Source organism: Amblyomma maculatum, unplaced genomic scaffold, assembly GCF_055883805.1.
Source record: "Amblyomma maculatum isolate TAMU_Amacu unplaced genomic scaffold, ASM5588380v1 scaffold_13, whole genome shotgun sequence".
In the NCBI taxonomy this organism is placed as follows: domain Eukaryota; kingdom Metazoa; phylum Arthropoda; class Arachnida; order Ixodida; family Ixodidae; genus Amblyomma; species Amblyomma maculatum.
The window spans coordinates 28,038,193-28,054,958 of record NW_028146738.1 but is presented as its reverse complement, the minus strand read 5'-3'; the positions used below and the strand labels follow the sequence as shown (position 1 = coordinate 28,054,958).

The following is a 16,766-nucleotide window of genomic DNA, read 5'->3' as shown; positions in this document are numbered from 1 at the left end:
GGTGGCCTTCTGCTGCCAACGCCCGAGGACAGCAATGGAGTTTGCAAGTTCTGACACTTTGCATTTAAGGATATGTCAAAACTGACAGAGAGATCCGGAGCTGGTACGTAGGTTTTGACAGGGTACGCCTTTCCGTTGCGGGTAAAGGCCACTACTTTCCTATAGGCTTCTCCACGAGCCCTGTTTGGGGTGTTGATAGTAATCGTTGGTTGACTGGGTGTCGCTGGGAAATATCTTATTCGAACACTCGGGCGTCCTTGATGCCAGCTGCGCTGCCAATCGCCTGATGTAGAGTGGCCCCTACTTAGAGAGGGGAGTCGATCGGAACTTGCGGTCTGAAGACAAACTTGAAATGATCGGTAGGCAGCTGTGGGAGCTGGATCTTCCTTAATTTCATGCTGCACATAGAGAATGTAGTTGAGCGGTATGAGACCTTCCCGACCGTCAGTGTGCCGTCCCCGGAACGAGTTGCAGTCCGGCGTGTCGGAGACTATAGTCATGATGTCCCCCTTGGTAAAAGACAAGTCTTCACTTGACTTGCCACTGAAATTGTAGCGCGCCACTACTTCCGTACCTGATGGCAATTTTCAGGCTTGAGATCACAGTGGATAATCTTCTCTCAGTGGAGGAGCCGCAGGCATTGAATAAGGGAGTAGACGAACCTCCTGACGAGATTCAAGCTGAAGACTTGGTACTTGTTGTCCTTGATGAGTTCGTACAGGTTCATGCCCATCAGCTCGAACATGATGCACAGATGATTCCTAAAGTACAAATAGTCGTACATCTGAATGACGTTGTGGTACCCGTCCTTGTCTTTCCTTTTCAAGTGGTCCAGTATCTTCACCTCAATGAGGGCCTGCTGGTGGAACCTCTTCTTGTTGCGGATGATCTTGAGCGCGACATGCTCTTTGGTCTTGTGGTCGTAGGCCCTGATGACTTGGCCGAAGGAGCCCTTTCCGATCACCTCCAAGATTTCGTACCGGTAAGCGATGTGGTCGTGCATCACCTTGATAAAGGAGCCGGTCTCGTCGTCGTATCCGCCATTCTGGCCGACCCCCTCGTCGAACTCGATCTTGCTGGCGTCGAGGCCCAGATACCAGATGTCACGGTACTGGGACGCCTCGGTCCGCTCGTAGTTGTCCAGCCGGGTGCTGTAGTATAGGATGGCCTCAGCGGGTGAGAGGGGTAGCCGCCGTCCGTGCGGGTCGACATTTGGTCCGTCGTTTTTTTAGGACTGCTGCAGCTGAGGCTCTAAGGGAGCACTTCAGGTGAGGCTCAAAAGGAAGTACCTTTGCAAGACAAACAGGACCACCTTTGCAGGCTGCGATGTTCGAAACTGGGTTTGGGCCACTGCGGAAGAGGGGCGCGCAGCGGGAATTTAAAGAGCTACTCCCACACGCACACCCCTGGAAAAGCCGAACGCCAGGCCGGGGGACGCTTGTACCCATTTTTACCGGTGGGTGTCGGCCGGCGTTCTTCCCCTATGCGGACGAGGTGCCGTCACCATCGGGGTTACCGCCGCCGCTCGGGCCAGCGGCATTAGGCTTACGGTAGAGCTCCTGGTACTTGGAGTAATCCAGGAGCCGTCTTTAAGCTCTTGAGGTGTGATGAGTTGCCCTTCCATAAACGCTTGCATAGCGATGGGTTCCGCGGCCTGTTGGAGACCGAGAAATGCCACAATGACGGCGGGTCTCGCAGCGTTCCTCGCCTTCGTTCGCTACACCAGGCGTGAGACGCACGGTGTCGACGCACAATACGCCATGAAGTCCTCAAAACAGTTCGCACACTCACAAATGTTGGCTCTCCCAGGTCCGGGCGCAATCAAGTATCTTGTGAGGCCAAAATAAGAAACGTCGTGTAAACAATTACGGGTCCAGAGGCCGAAATTCAGAGCCCATGCGAAGCACATCCGCTCTCGTTGGCGCTAGTGGCACCCCCAAGTTCGCAAGGAAAGCCCATAAGCTAGCCATGAGTGTACACGAGGACCCCTTTCTCGGATCTTGCCCGGGGCAACCTCTCATCGCGCTCATTGTACCACGTCTCGCATATGCACAGCATTGTGCAGAGAAAGTCATGTCCCTGTGGTCTCCGGCAAATGATGGCTGCTGCGATTTTTGCTGCCTTCGGCGGGCACGTTATGTCTCTGGTTCCTCTCCTCCTTACTGCTTTCTTCATCCGCTCCCGATAGGGCTACGCCGCTAAGGTTTAGATTTTCCGTCGTCATTGCCACCCTCCATGTTTTACACATTTCTACCGCGCGCACAACTCAGCCAAAAGCGGCCACCGCAGTCCCAGAGACACAATTTCTAAATTGGTGCCCAAAATCAGGTCACTTTCCGTCTCCTGGTGCTCGTGGAGCTCGGATGTCCGCCGAACTCCGTGCTTCAAGGACCCCCATGGTACAAGGCCTTCAGAGAGAAAAAAGGGCGACAGCCTCAGCAGAGGGATTTTTAAGCTACACAGAGCTTGAAGGTATCCACAGTAGCCGACTTCCAGGTTTTAACTGCGTCAACAGTATTACATAAAGGACGCTAATTATTACGTAGGCGCGTAAAGCCCATGTCGGCAATCTTTACTCTGCCTTGCCCTGAACCTTCACCCATTACAATTATGTTGGTTGGTTTCCAGAGGTCGTGCTCAGCGAAATCAAAGGGAAGGTAGACCTTTCGTTCATTGTGCGACAGGAATACCCGATGAAAGCTGAAAACATTGGTGTGTTTCAGCTCCCGCAGAAGCGCAATCTCTCTGCAGGCCGACGTTGAGATACCTGTGCCTTCAACCTCCTTGAACGCATAGTCCCTACTGTCACACCCGTCTTTCTGACGAGCCTTGTACACGTTTCCATAGGTGCCCCGGCCTACCTTTGCACCCTCGAACTCAGATGTCCACCTTTGCCCGCACACTAGGCGGCTTCTCTTATGTACGACCGGCAATTGTGCTTTCGTGGTGTCCCAAAAAGAGGCAATTTTGTTTGATGGTAAGCTTGAAGGGCTCAAGATGGATATAGGTAGATAACTCAGATTAACCAAGTAAACACTGCAATGGTGCACCGGCACCTGTAAGGCAGTACATTATCATTGAAGACATTCTCAGCGCAACACACAGAAACTGACCCAGTCAAAGACAGCAGGGAGTCTCTCACATGGGAAAAGCCGAAGCATTCGTAACTATTAAGCCTAGGCTCGAGAACAACTGTGTGCACTTGGTGACATCACGTGTCGACTGTCACAAACCATTAATGAGGTTATCGGAAGCGCCTAGAAAGCGCAGTCATAGTCCATGGGCCTCCTCCCCATTTTCCAGAACAGCAAAAGAGGTGGCAGCAGCAGGGAAAGCACTTCCCCTCCTACCGCCACAGGCCAGTGTCCAAACTGACCAAACACCAGGCTTCGAAGTAGGGGTGGTGTCAACCTATCAAAGAATAGGTGTCAACCTCTCTGCCTACACGATGGCCTGGCGCCCATGGACCAGAGCGGCGCGTTCGGCCAGTCGGATTATACACCTGGCTGAGTCTCAGGGTGTGAGCTCAGCAGTAGTCTCCTTAAATTGTTTCGTTTTTGTCTCTTCATTAATATCTTTATTTCTGGACACATCCATATCATATGAACCAGATCCGTCTTATTAAAACATAGTTTGCACATATCTGAGAATTGCTCCATGTAGCACTGGCTTGGGGTAGTTGGGTTCGGAAAAGTCCTTGTTTGTAAGTGCCTCCAAGTGCTTTCTTAAATCTTATTTATTGTGCTATCTGCCGATGGGTATTCTAACCCTTTTAGTCGATAGTGCTCAGTAATGTAGCTGACTAGCCTGTCCCTGCTGAGGGCGTACTGAGGGTCAGACAGAGCCTGCCCAGAAGGTGAGACCATGGGCAAATTTATGAACTCCCTTATTTCCTGAAGCTGGGAATGGGCTGGTGCCCATATTAGCCGGATTTTTCTCTGTCATCTTGACATATTCTTAGTATCCTTTCTGCCTGAGGAGAGACTTTACTATAATTTTTCACCGCTCTATAATGGTCGGCCACGGCCTCTGGCTGAGACGTAATATACTACGCCCTCGTTGTTGTTTCCTTCCTCGAGCTCACGTCGCTCTCCCGTAAATGGCTGGGATTGGCCACGGCCTCCTGCCTCAGCGGTTTCTAGAGAAGACACAATAAAAAGCATGTACGAAAAACGCGTGAACAAACAAAATTAAAACATTTAAACGAAAAGTTGTTTTATGCAACTTAACCCTTCCTACAAGCAATGCAAGCAGCTAAACAACCTCTCCTAGGTTTAAGATAATCCTAGAGTCCTCCAATACTCCAAATGATCATGAAACTTCGCCGAAGTTTGATTCGCTTACAAAAGCGGCCGAGAGGGGCGTTACCGCAGATTTTGGAGAGCGCAGCTGCTTCAAGTGTCTCAACGCGCGACAGCCCCTCAAAAAATGCGCTCCCTACTAGCTCATACGACGCCACCATGTGCGTCAGCGCCAAACGTTTATGTGCAATTAAGCGCTTTACGAGCCGCTATCTATTCACATAAGATGGGACGCAGACGGGCGGTGAATAGGAGCGGTCTCGATGGCGCAACTACGTAGAACAGCAGTTTGTTTAGACTACGTGATTGCTGAGATTGCCAAGCTCTGAAGAAAATATGCATTGAAATAATTCCCTTTTAATTCAGTTTCAAATATCAAATATCGGGAGGAAAGGAGGAAGGCAACTCATGAATTAATAAAATGACGCGCAGGATGAGGAAGCTGGTCCTGCAGAGATGAAAAACTGGCTTTCGGTCACTGTTATGACACCAAACAAACTTGCTTCTTTATCTCCAGATTCTGGCTGGGTTCAAAGTATACAGGGAAAGTATTACCTGGTTTGCTATTTTTTCATTGAAAACACTCTCCGCCAAAAACGGCAACGGATTTCATGGTACCCCAATACAAATATTTTTTTCACCTCCCAGCGTCCCACACAGACTCTTTGTAATACAAATATTTGATTAGGAATGGGTCGCCCCGAAGCGAGCCGGATCTTCGGAGCCGCTCCTTCCAAAGAGCGGTCCACCTTCTTGAGCTAACCTCTGGAACTACTCCTACGATACGGACCAGCCCTCGCCGAGGACTCCGCCCGGTTCCCACTTTGTATCTCGCCGCAATCAAACGTATACCACTTGCCGATCACCTTCCCCTCGTCGCCGCTCCCCGTCCCCACTTCGACGTTTTACCGGCACTGTTGAGGGAAACTAACTGTCGCAGTTCCGGGGGCAAGAAACGCGCTTGGTTCAAATTGTTATATCATGTTTTTCCCAGGCAGCACCAGCCATCGGCGCAATATTGGGGATTGATTGGGGATTACTGGCCCACAAGTTGGCCCAATGGTGCCAATGAGCTACCAATAATGTGCAGCCGTGCTATAACATAATCATTATTGGCCCAGTGAACTTCACCCATATCCGTTATTGGCATTCAACCGGCTAAACGCGGTCAATAATGCCCATGCATATTGAACAGCTTGCCATTATTCTATACACAATGAGACAACCTGGTTATTATCGGCTAACCAGCTACAATGGTTTGCCAGTATCATCCACACCATGGTATAACCTGGTAAATCGTCCAGTAAATAACAACGGCTTCTCAATATTGAATTTATCTAGGCATACAGTGGTCAATAATGTCCAACCAACTTTGGCGGCTTCCTAATATTGTAATATCTTGTTTTCTACTGGTCGATATTGTCTAATGAGCCTTGATGGCTGGCCAGCATCGCACATATCATGGCATAGGTTGGGCAATAATGTTCTGCCAATATGGTTGTCTTATCAACATTGAATATATATTGGCATGCATTGGTCAATATCGTTCTGCTGTTATATGTTAAAAGGGTGACCTTGGATCCGAAGTGAAATCATTCGGTCGTTTTTGGGGTTGGGCCCTAGCACTGCTTTGCCCATTCTTCTGTTTACTAGAGAGCGACCCCATTCCTTCTCCGGGATTCGTGCCCACAATAAAAGACAATGGTCTCTGGAATTAAATTCTCCCATTCCGGTCCACTTGAGCTCGCTGATACCCAAATATCAATGTTCAATCTGTCCATTTCTCGCTTGACGACATCCAGTTTACCGTGCGTCTTAGATCTTACTTTCCATGTTGCTATGTGATATGTCTCCTTGCAACATTGGACTTTCCGGTCGCTTCTGACACATTCTTAGTATCCTTTCTGCCTGAGGGGAGATGTTGCTATGTGATATGTCTCCTTGCAACATCGGACTTTCCGGTCGCTTATGACATATTCTTAGTATCCTTTCTGCCTGAGGAGAGACACTTGCCTTGACAAAATTGCATATTGATGTTATCGAATTACTTATAATTGTAGTACCCATTGTCCGTACTATTGTCCACCCAAACATGCCTGTCCTCGTACTCGGCGGTGTCGACATAGATCCCGTCCTGTCGTTAATATATCTTCTGTTGCCATCCCGCCCTTTTCTTCTTTCTTTCCTGCTGATGCTCTGGATCCATGTTTCGTGGCAGCGGGGGGATTTTTATTCGCTTCTTGATTTCCATCTGGACATACGTCTTCTGGTAACTTTGGCTCTCATATCGAATATCTAGTTTTACCAGTAGGCTTCTTCGCGTCCGGTTCTTTGCCAGTCTTTCGCAAATGGAGATTTGATTGGCCTCTATTACCTCTTCCAGCACATTGTGCGCCCCCAGCTTCATTAGCTGGTTATTAGATGTACTGATGGGGATACCAAGGGCTGGTTTTATGCTCTTCCTGACTATTGCTTCAACCTTAGGCTGCTCGCTGTTCGCAAGGTGTAAGTAGGGACAGCGTAGGCGATATTGCTGATGACAAAGGAGTGTACAAGTCTTAGGAGCTTTGCTTCTTTCGTTCGAGACTTTCGATTTGTGATACGTCTAATTAGACTCATCATTTCTTGAGCGCAGCTTTTGAGTTAGCAGCTTTTTTGCGATGACCTTTTGCTGCAGCCACATGCACAGGATCCTAACCTTCTCCACTCTACGAATGAGAAATCCGCCGGCATTTAGTTCGATTCTGGGTTGCTCTTTGTCCATTCTGCTGCGTGATGGCTGGTACAGAAGCATCTCAGACTTTTCGGAAGAGCATTTCAGGTCTCTAGGGGTTACGTATTCTTCAACAGTTTTCACAGATACATGAAGGATGTCTTCGATTTGTCTATCACTGCCTCCCGGTGTCCAGAGTGTGATGTCGTCTGCATATAGGCTGTGGTTTAGCCCCTCAATGTCTTCTAGCTTCGTTGGATCTTGATGAATGCAACATTGAAGAGAAGGCATAAGAGTACTGAGTGCTGGGGTGTTCCTCTGCTGCCCACTGTAAATTTGTCCGACTTGTGTTCTCCAATTTGGATCGTTGCTTCTCGCATTGAGAGAACGCCCCTTACGTAGTTATATGTTTGTTCACCTACGTCGAGATCTTGTAGGTTTTAAAGTATTGCTTTGTGTTTGATGTTATCGAAGGCCTTCGCGAAGTCCAGGCCCAAAATAACTCGCGTGTCTTCAGTATGTGCTTGAATGATCTGGTGTTGGATAAATATCCTGGGTTGACAGATTAGGTCTGAAGCCAATCATAGAGTTTGGGTAGAGTCCGTTGTGTTCCATGTATCTGTTCAGTCTTGTCAGGATGACTTTCCACGAGTTTCCCCACACACTACGCCAAGAAAACTGGTCTTAGATTTTGAATCTGTAGCTTTTTGCAAGAATTGGGGATCATGACGACCTGCACTGTTTTCTATATGGTCGGAAGTCGTCCTAGTTGCCAACAATCTTGCATGTATCTTGCGAGGGCAGCGACTGTGTCGTCGTCCAGATTTCACAACATTTTGTTGCTCACTACATATGGGAGACCAAGGGCTGTGGCCCATATGGCCCCTGAGCTGAGAGTTTTAATGCGAGACAATAGAGCCCTGACTACTGTTTCTCCTATTTGTCTATCCAGGTCCAGGTTTGAAGATCTGTGGTAGGTATTCCCGCATAGCATGCCTGTAATTCTTCGAGAATCTCCCATCGTAGGAATGGACAATATTTTGAATTGTTTGCTTCAGCGATAACTTACAGCTTTCCGTCTTCAAGAGGTAGCGTAGTAGCTGCCATGTTGTGGCCAGTCCTATGGATCGTTTTCATCCTATTGCATGTAGATTGGCAATTTTTTCGACATAGCTAAGTGCATATTCTTCTACCTTTTTGTTGAGCCGATCCTGTGAGCAGTTCAGGGTCCTGTACCATTTCGGTTGCTTTAGCTTCTTCTCCAATTCATTTTTGGCTTGCCGTAACTGCAGAAGACTGCTGTCTACTTCCACCAGATGTGCTCATTTGGGCACCTCTATGGTGTCTTCTTTAACATTTGCGCGAAGCGCTGCTGTCAACTCTTCTATATTTGTGATTTCAGTGCTTTCTATTTGGCTTCTGATTTCCCGGAAGGTTTCCTACTCCACAATTGTAGCCTTCTTACTTTTAGTTCTTCGCAGTCCTTCTTCCACCAGAGCTTCGATGATGTAATGGTTACTGCCAAAGTTCTCAGTGTTACACCAAGTGGCGTCTTTTACATGGATAGGAAAGGGGAAATCCGGAGAAGTGGCTTCTCTCATGCAGTTTCCGCGTAGTGTTAGATTCCGTGGATCCGTTAACAGCGTTAGCCCTGCCTGTTGCGCGTCTTTTTAGAGGATCCGATCCTTTATATCTTCTCGCGTCTTGCCCCGCGCTAGGTGTGGAGAGTTAAAGTCGCCTACAACGATCAGAACTTGGTTCAGAGGCTTTTGGAATAGTGTGCCGAACTTGTCCTTTCTCTGCCACGGAGTGTTGTATACATTCATGATGCTTCCATGTTAGGGTGCAGAGAGTCATTTTCGTTGTTCAGTCCCAGCATGGAGAGCTCGAGCGCTAACTGCAGCGCTCGTTGGTCTTCGAGACCCCCACTGCTGCGCTCCATCTCGGGAAACAGACTAGCAGGAATCACAGGGTGGTGGCCCTTGCAGGTCGTAAAAAACTGACAAAACGTGTATAGTGGTGTTGTATCAAAAGAATATAAAATAATATTTACTGTCTTCTTGTTTGATACGAGTTTGACAAGGACATGTTCGTTGTTTTTAACCTCCGTGTCTTGCCTAATTGCTGTTATGTTTCTCCTTATTAGTAGCCACAGGGAGTTTCTCCCCTTCCGTACAGAAAGCTCTATATGCCATTAGATTTGCCTGTATGCATACTTCTTGCAACGCATTTGCTTCCGGATTGTCCTTTTCACTAAGGAGTTGCTGCAGAAGCGGCCATCTTCACTGCCAAATAGTGTGCCTGTTATTTTTGATGGCAATGATATGCTATATATCTGTGTTTTGGCGTCCTTTCAGCATCCATCGCGGCGAAGTGCGCATCTATCTTATTGAACTTGATAGTGAACGAATTTAGTGGCACCCTAATTGCCGCAAATTCTGCAGCTATCTCCTTAAACAAGACATCGAGTTTCTGCCCTAGCTTCCGGTCAATAATTCTACTGACCTCCTGTATTGTTATGTTTTGATCCTTCGAATCTTCCGCGTTCCTCCTCACTGGAGGCGGGGCATGCACTTCTATCCTGATTTGCTATAGCGTTCGTGGTAACCTGCGTTCCGGCGGCGCTCAGTTTCTCTGCTTTAGCGTTCGATCTAACCTGGGTACCAAATCCGCTCTGTATTTTTTTGATGCAAGAAACAAAATGGCAGGTGATGCCAACAATTCTTCCTTTGCTGATGTCTGGGTAACTCGACCAGTCCGCCGCTTGCCCCTTGTCCACTGTTGCCCCGCGTTTGGCACAACCCCGTCACGTGGCTGATGGATGGCAACGCGTGTCAGCGGTAGCATGGGATTTTATGCCAAGTATACGCAAACTTCAGGCCCTGACCACAGTTTTGCCCCAGTAGGCGAGTAGTAATATATATCTGCCATCTGATTTCTGGTGCCTTGCAAGCCCATGGTACCTTGCAGCACCATTTCCCGCCTGAACCCACGATCTAACGGCTTGAGATTGCCCAAGTTGACCTCAACATTTCTGGACCGTTTCCTCTCTGGCTCATGGCATGATGGGTGACCACCACTGGCTATGCCGAGCTGACACCGGTGCCAGGGAACAGGAGCCTGCAGGATGATTTACGGCTCCTTGATTGGGTCCTAGATCGTGTGCGACCTCCGGATCGGTTCCTAGAACTCGACCGGGCCATGGATTGATTCCTCCTTTCCCCGAAACTGGATCTTGATCACGATCCTCTCCTCTCGTCTCAGAAAAGAGCTCAAGTCAGAACGGCTGCTGCTGCGTCCCCGTGCATCCAAAAACTGTCACTAATCTATCACAAATCGATCGAGTAAACTTGCTCCTATTATGGCTCGATTCTTACCGGCAAAACCATCGACCAATAAGCGCCGGCTGATCGACAGGTTTGTGACAGTTTTGTAGCGTGAGCTACACTAACTACGTAAGTTGGAAGGAGTTTCGCGTTTCCTCTGCGCTGACCAAGCTGCGCATGCGCTACAGTCACGCTACGTCACAGGGACACAGCTGCCGCCGCACCCGGACACCGGAAGAAAAACTTGAAAGTGGCTTAGCTATAGTTAAACCTAGAAGATTCTGAAAGAGAGAGAGGCGCGCGCGCATCGAGACACCCTAACAGGTGGTGTCATCTTCCATTGGAGACACTTCGCCTCTCTTTGCTTTCGCAATCTGCTAATTGTCTGACAAAAGTACATGTTGAGGCTACATACTTCATCTCCACAAGCTGTAACGTGAGAAACGTAGTGGAAATATTGCAACAAAACACGTTTTGAAGCAAAAGGTTCACTATGCTAAGTAGAGCCGGTGTTTGTGTGGGCTTCAATTTCACCTTCAAGGAGCAGGAAGACAAACTTACTATGCAGTTCAAGTGTCCACAGAAAAATGACAAATACTGTGCCTTTCCTATAAAGTACACACAACGTCAACCTGGAGTAGGCAGCGCTGTGGCACGTTGAGTAAACCACGTACCGTGGCACACTCTTCGTTGCGAAACGTACGATTACTGATTCGGTATTGCTCATACGTCTAGTGCTGAGAATCTGTATGTCGGTCATGCTGAAAGCGTCCTTTGAATTCCTCCCGACTGTGGTCTAACGGAACGCCGTTGATGACCCCTTTTCCACAGTTCTCCGGAGCCGTGAGAAACGATGACTCCTCGACCTTAGATTCTTCGATCAGCAAATAGCGGTCTCCTCTTTTCTTACTGGGTGAGCTAACCAGAATGGTGTCTTGCTTCTCATTATTGAAAATGGTGTTCACCTGCATTTCTTCAGCGCTGAGCACAGCGGCCTTTCATATGGCCTCGTGAATCTGCTCTCCTCTAAGGAGCCTGAAATGTAGTCCACCTTTCTGGCGAGCAATGATTTTATGGTCTTCCGCAGGCAAACACAGCTTTTGTGATATCACCGGGCGTTCTGCCTTCTTAATCCCTACTCCAAAAGCCATTTTGTTTTGCTCGCTGCCAGCCCCACTTCCATCTTGGCTTCCTTGGTTGTCTCTGCTGAGGTGCTTATTTTCTCGCTTTCTGGGGGCTCGCGCCCATTCCTGCTGCGGTCCTAGCTCTTCCGGCGAGATGGCTCGCCATCCACTTCCATGATATTCATCCCAGGTCGGAGGCACCGCCGAGCGGGGGTTCAAGCGACCGCAGTCGTCCAATATTGTGACTTCCGGGGACGGCGTTATGGTTACCAAAATACTTTGTTGGCCGAGTTGGTACTTACTCATTATTAATTTCAACAGCGCGAATAAGAAGACAAAGGAAAGGATAAAAGAAAGCCACAGAACGAGCGCTGTTCAGTGCCCGGCGAACTTCAGGAGGAATCTCGGGACGGACAATCGTATTGCATGCATATAAAATCATATCTTTCATGCGGGTAGGTGCGACTTTTGCTGCGATCCCTCCTACAGTAGAGAGCACCCACAAGAAGGCGTCCATCCCAGTCTCGACGTTCGAAGCAGGTCAGCAGATTATCATATTTAGGCAGTTGCACACCGTCACAGAGATGAAGAACAGGTTCATGGTGGGCGGTGTCCACACAGCTCCGGGGCAGCCATCCGGGTGGGTCAATGCGGCCATCAAGTTCGCAAGGCTGAAGCTGATAAAGCTTCATTTACAATAAGTGGGAGGAATAGGGGAAGTCAGCTAGCGTTCCGCAGGCCGTGGAGACTTGGAAACGCCGGCCCATTCGACGGCTTTGAACTGAATGCCAGGGTCACCGCTGGACCTTAGCTCGTCCCAAGCTTCTTTAGAGGGATCATGCGAGAGTTTTGAGAGAGGCTTATGGGCTTTGCACGCCCAGATCATATGCTCGAAGTTGTCTTTATCACCGCAAAACCGGCAGAAAGAATGAATTTTGATATGTAGTTTAGATTGGGGAGGATCCCCGTCTGTAGTGTCTCCATATTGCTTGTTGTCTGGTCAGTTTTAGGGGGTGGTGGGAGTGTTCTCATTGCTTTGGAATGTGCAGTGAGTTCGTGGTATGATACGGCTGAATCACCGAATGGTTTTGGTTCCTGATTTTGCGCCGCCGCTCGGCCCGCTAATTCTCGAGCGTATTGGTGGGCAGCGTCATTTCCCGGATTCCGCGCATTCTGGAAAAGCCAGCTTCTCCAGAATGGAAGCGTCATATGAGGAGTTTCTATAGTACTGGTTCAGTGCCTCTTTTTCCAGATGCACCACACACATTTTTTTCCTTCACTGCCACCTGGGTGGGCAGCAGTAGGTCCAGGTTGGCTGCTTCCAATTTGGGTGTCCTGGAACCATCCTCGGTGTGCCTCCTCTTGCAAAGCAGGGCCTCCCCATCCTCTGAATGCCTCTTCATCATTCCCACAGACACCTCCGTGCTGAGCTTGGCATCCCAATCCGAACTGTTGCTGCTTACTCCATCCTTAGACACCTGTGAGGCTATGCTGCTGAGCTTGGGTCCGTTGGATGGGCCTCCCGCTTCTGCAGTGGATCCGCACACACAACGACCGGAGACTGAGATGATGGCACCACCTCAGCCATAGGCGTGACCGCCAGGCCAGCTTCCCGGCTGAAGCGGAGCACCACTGCTGTGCTCAGGCATGCGGCTGGCTTTGGCCTGATTTTCTTGTACTTGCACCCCGCCTCAGCCGAGAGTGCGGCCGCATTGCTGCTGCTGCTGCTTGCAGGGTCCTGGGTGCCAAGCTGCAGGCTCTGCATGGTGGGGACAAATATGATGTTGTTTGCTGGCGGGGCAGAGGTGTGCAACGTGGGTTCCGCAGGCTCCTCCTTCAATCTCAGCACCACGTCTCCGTCACAGGAGACCAGGGACGGCAAGGCCTGGTCCCGTTTGCCCAGAGGTGTCGCGGCCAATACCCTCCGGTGCTGCTGCTGCTGCTGGGAGCGGCCCTCAACTGGTGTGCTGCACTGCGAAGACTGTGCCGAGTGCGAGCGTTGCTCGGTGAGCTTGCGCTTCTGGTCACCCAGGCTCTTTTTCTCCTGTAATTTGCTCTGCAACTGCTGCTGTGCTTCTCGCCGCTTACCCTGGCCCCGAGGTGTGCTACTGGCTTGGCTGGCTTTGTCATTGCCCAGTGCCTTGGCTCAGAGCACAGTCACGGCAGCCACAGAGCGGGCGTCGACAAATGTGCTGTTCACCAGATAACGTGCCAGGTGGGACACGGTAGGGAACTTGTTTGGCAGCACCTTCTCGGCCCATTCACTCACAAGCAGACAGAAGGCCTGGCTAAGTTCTTCCTCCGAGCCATACCGAGGACGCTCTTTGGCCAACGAGTCATCAGTTGCCGAAAGCACGTTTGGTAGAATTGGCGACTTCATTTCTGACTTCTTGCGAAGCCCGCTATAGCAGTACCTAGAATTGCCTCTTTTGCCAAGTCTCACTGATGGGAAAGCGTGTTTCATCACCTGCCAAAGTCAGCCGCACAAAGTGGTTAAATCTTGTTCTTTTCAAAGAAACTCCTGTATTCCTCGTACACTTGCTTAGGCAGTGATATCTCCGGGTCTGCAAGGTGGCTCTGGATCCAAGTGTAAGTCTGTGCCACCTCTGCATCTGCCTTCTTGTCCAACAGATTGCCCGAAAATTTCTGTTTAAGAGGATCTGCTCAATGCGGTCCCAGTGGGAAGCTGGAGATAAATAGAATGTCGGACAGCTGGTGAACACCCTCAATGAGAGCTGCTATCTTTTTCCTTGCTTCCTCACTGATTGACTGCTCGATGTGGCTCTTCATCCAGTTGTTCCGGAGCGGCTTCGTTGTTTTGGTTTCCAGCGTTCCAAAAAACATGCCCATGTTCTCAGTTCCAGGCACATTTTTTTTAAAATCAATCCCGTTACACAAATGGCTACTAACGCCTATAGCACAGTCCGCAGCTGCCACCTCAGGCAGCTCTTCTTTCACACAACAGCAGACGTCCGATTTGACCGAGTTTTTTGCCTTCTTCAGCGCCTTCGTTTTTGTAGGATCCATAATTTAGGTTAAGCTTCACAGCTGGGGTTAATATTAACTTGATATCTCTCTCGAGAGGAGATTCTTTTATTTCACTGAGTATTTGTGAGGCGGGTTTGGAGACTACCTCTAGCAAAGTTACTGATTGCCAGTTTGGAGTCGCTTACTATTGTTGTTGCTTTAGTAAAAGCGATGGCCGCGGCGATGGCGGCCTCCTCCGCCACTAGGGGTCTGGATGTGGAAAGTCTCCGCCATAACGAGTCTCGCTGGGTTAGTGTTGGGCTGTGTGACTTGAGATATCGAATATTTGTTAGGGTCTTCCTCGTCTTCTGCGGCGTCGACGTAGATGACATCCTGTAGCCGGCTCAAGGTTTTGAGAAGGCTCTTAGCTCGTGCTCTTCTTCGGCTTTGATAGGTGTGGGGGTTCATGTTCCGAGGAAGAGGCTTGATGGTGATCCTCTTTCGGATATCGCGTTGAATAGTTTGATAGTCTTGTAGGGGTTCGCACTCAATACCTAATCTTTCAAATATTGTCCTTCTGGCGGGCGTGCCGGATAGGCGCCTTATTTGGGCAGTTCGTTGTGCTTCTTTGAGTCCCTCGTAGGTATTGTGGACCCCGAGTTTGAGAAGCTCTTCGTTGGGCGTCGAGAGCACCAGGCCCATTGCTGTTTTGTAAGCCATTCTAATGATGGCGTCGATTCTCTCAACTTCGCTTCGTTGAAGTTTTAAGTACGGGAGGGAGTATTGTGGACCCCGAGTTTGAGAAGCTCTTCGTTGGGCGTCGAGAGCACCAGGCTCATTGCTGTTTTGTAAGCCATTCTAATGATGGCGTCGATTCTCTCAACTTCGTTTCGTTGAAGTCTTAAGTACGGGAGGGAGTTAGTAATCCTGCTTATGATGAAGGCGTCTATGAGTTAGAAGAGGTCGTGTTCTTTCATCTTATTCATGCCTTATTCTTATTCACGTCTACGCAATTTTCATCTAGGGCACCTTTGAACCCTTCGCCTTCAAGTGCATCCTTTGTTATCGCTTGGGATTTAAACTTCGACAGCTGCTCAAAGAAGGCAACCTTTCTTTTCAATTCATGTTCCTGTTTGAGTAGCCCATTGATACGGCCAATGCGTGAAAGACAACTCGAAATCCGAGTGAGCATCTTGAATCTGCTTTTTGAGATCATTTTTTAAGGCCTCCGCCTGGAGGTATTCGCCCCAAACCTGCAGAACGGTGGTTCTCAAGTCCGCATTCGAGTCAAATCCGTTTGCATTCGCAGCCATATCAAATAGCAACTGCGAATCATTTCCGGCGTCGACATAGATATTGCTCCTTCAGATATCGTCGTCCTTCAGCGTCGCAGTTTCATGCAGGTTTCTATTATTCTTTGTATTAGTCTGGTTGTTTGGTGAAATACCCATTTCAGTTTGTTGATTGCTGGTGCGTTTCCAGAGTTTGTAGCCTGAGCCCCAGGATCTTGAACTTGAACCTCTGTTACTTCCACACCCTGTATAATGACTGTCATCAAGGGCGCATTTATTTACCTTTATGAAACACTATAAGCTCCTATTTTTCAGGGGAGCATTCTGGGCCCGCTCTCCTGGCCTCTTCATCGATGACGTCTGCAGCTGCTTGAAGAGCGGCCTCGATTTCACCATGAGAGCTCTTAGTTGCCCACACCGTAATATGATCCACGTTGAGGCTTTGCGGTACTCCTGGTATTTTGACGAGTGTATCCGGAATCTTGATTAATGCCAGATTCAAGAGGAACGGAGGGAGAACAGCCCCCTGAGGGGTGCCTCTGTTTCCCAGCTTTATCGAGTAGGATTTAAAATTGCCCACGTGCAATTCCACCGAGCGCTCACTTAGAAATGCCTTGATGTTGTTGTAAGCCTTTCGTCCAGGGTTAATTTCGTTTAGGTGCTCTAGTATAGAATAATGGGAGACATTGTGAAATGCTTTCATTAGGTCGATAGCCAGGATAGCCTGCGAATTTACCTTTTTAGATCTATTAATTATGTCATGTGAAAGTTGAAGCATGACATCCTGTGTCGAAAGACCCCTTTTGAAGCCCTCCATTGTGTGTGATAAAAGGGAGTATTCAGCATAGTCCTGCAGTCTATTAAGCACAATATGCTACGTTAGCTTACCTAAGCATGAGGTAAGCAAGATTGGTCTTAGGTTATTGAGGTTTATCATGTTGTTGGGTTTTGGAATAAAAATCATCTTGGCCTGCTTACAGCATTGGGGTATGCTACCACTCTCCCAGCATTCATTGAAGTAAACCGTGAGCGCTGTGACTGAA

The 16,766-nt window shown here is 49.0% G+C and overlaps 2 pseudogenes; both read right to left on the bottom strand.

The window, feature by feature from the left end:
• Positions 1–562: 562 nt before the first annotated feature.
• Positions 563–12,122, bottom strand: LOC146172456 (dual specificity tyrosine-phosphorylation-regulated kinase 4-like; annotated as a pseudogene).
• A 492-nt stretch (positions 12,123–12,614) lies between these two features.
• On the bottom strand, positions 12,615–14,491 carry LOC146172455 (uncharacterized; annotated as a pseudogene).
• Between the last annotated feature and the right edge of the window lie 2,275 nt (positions 14,492–16,766).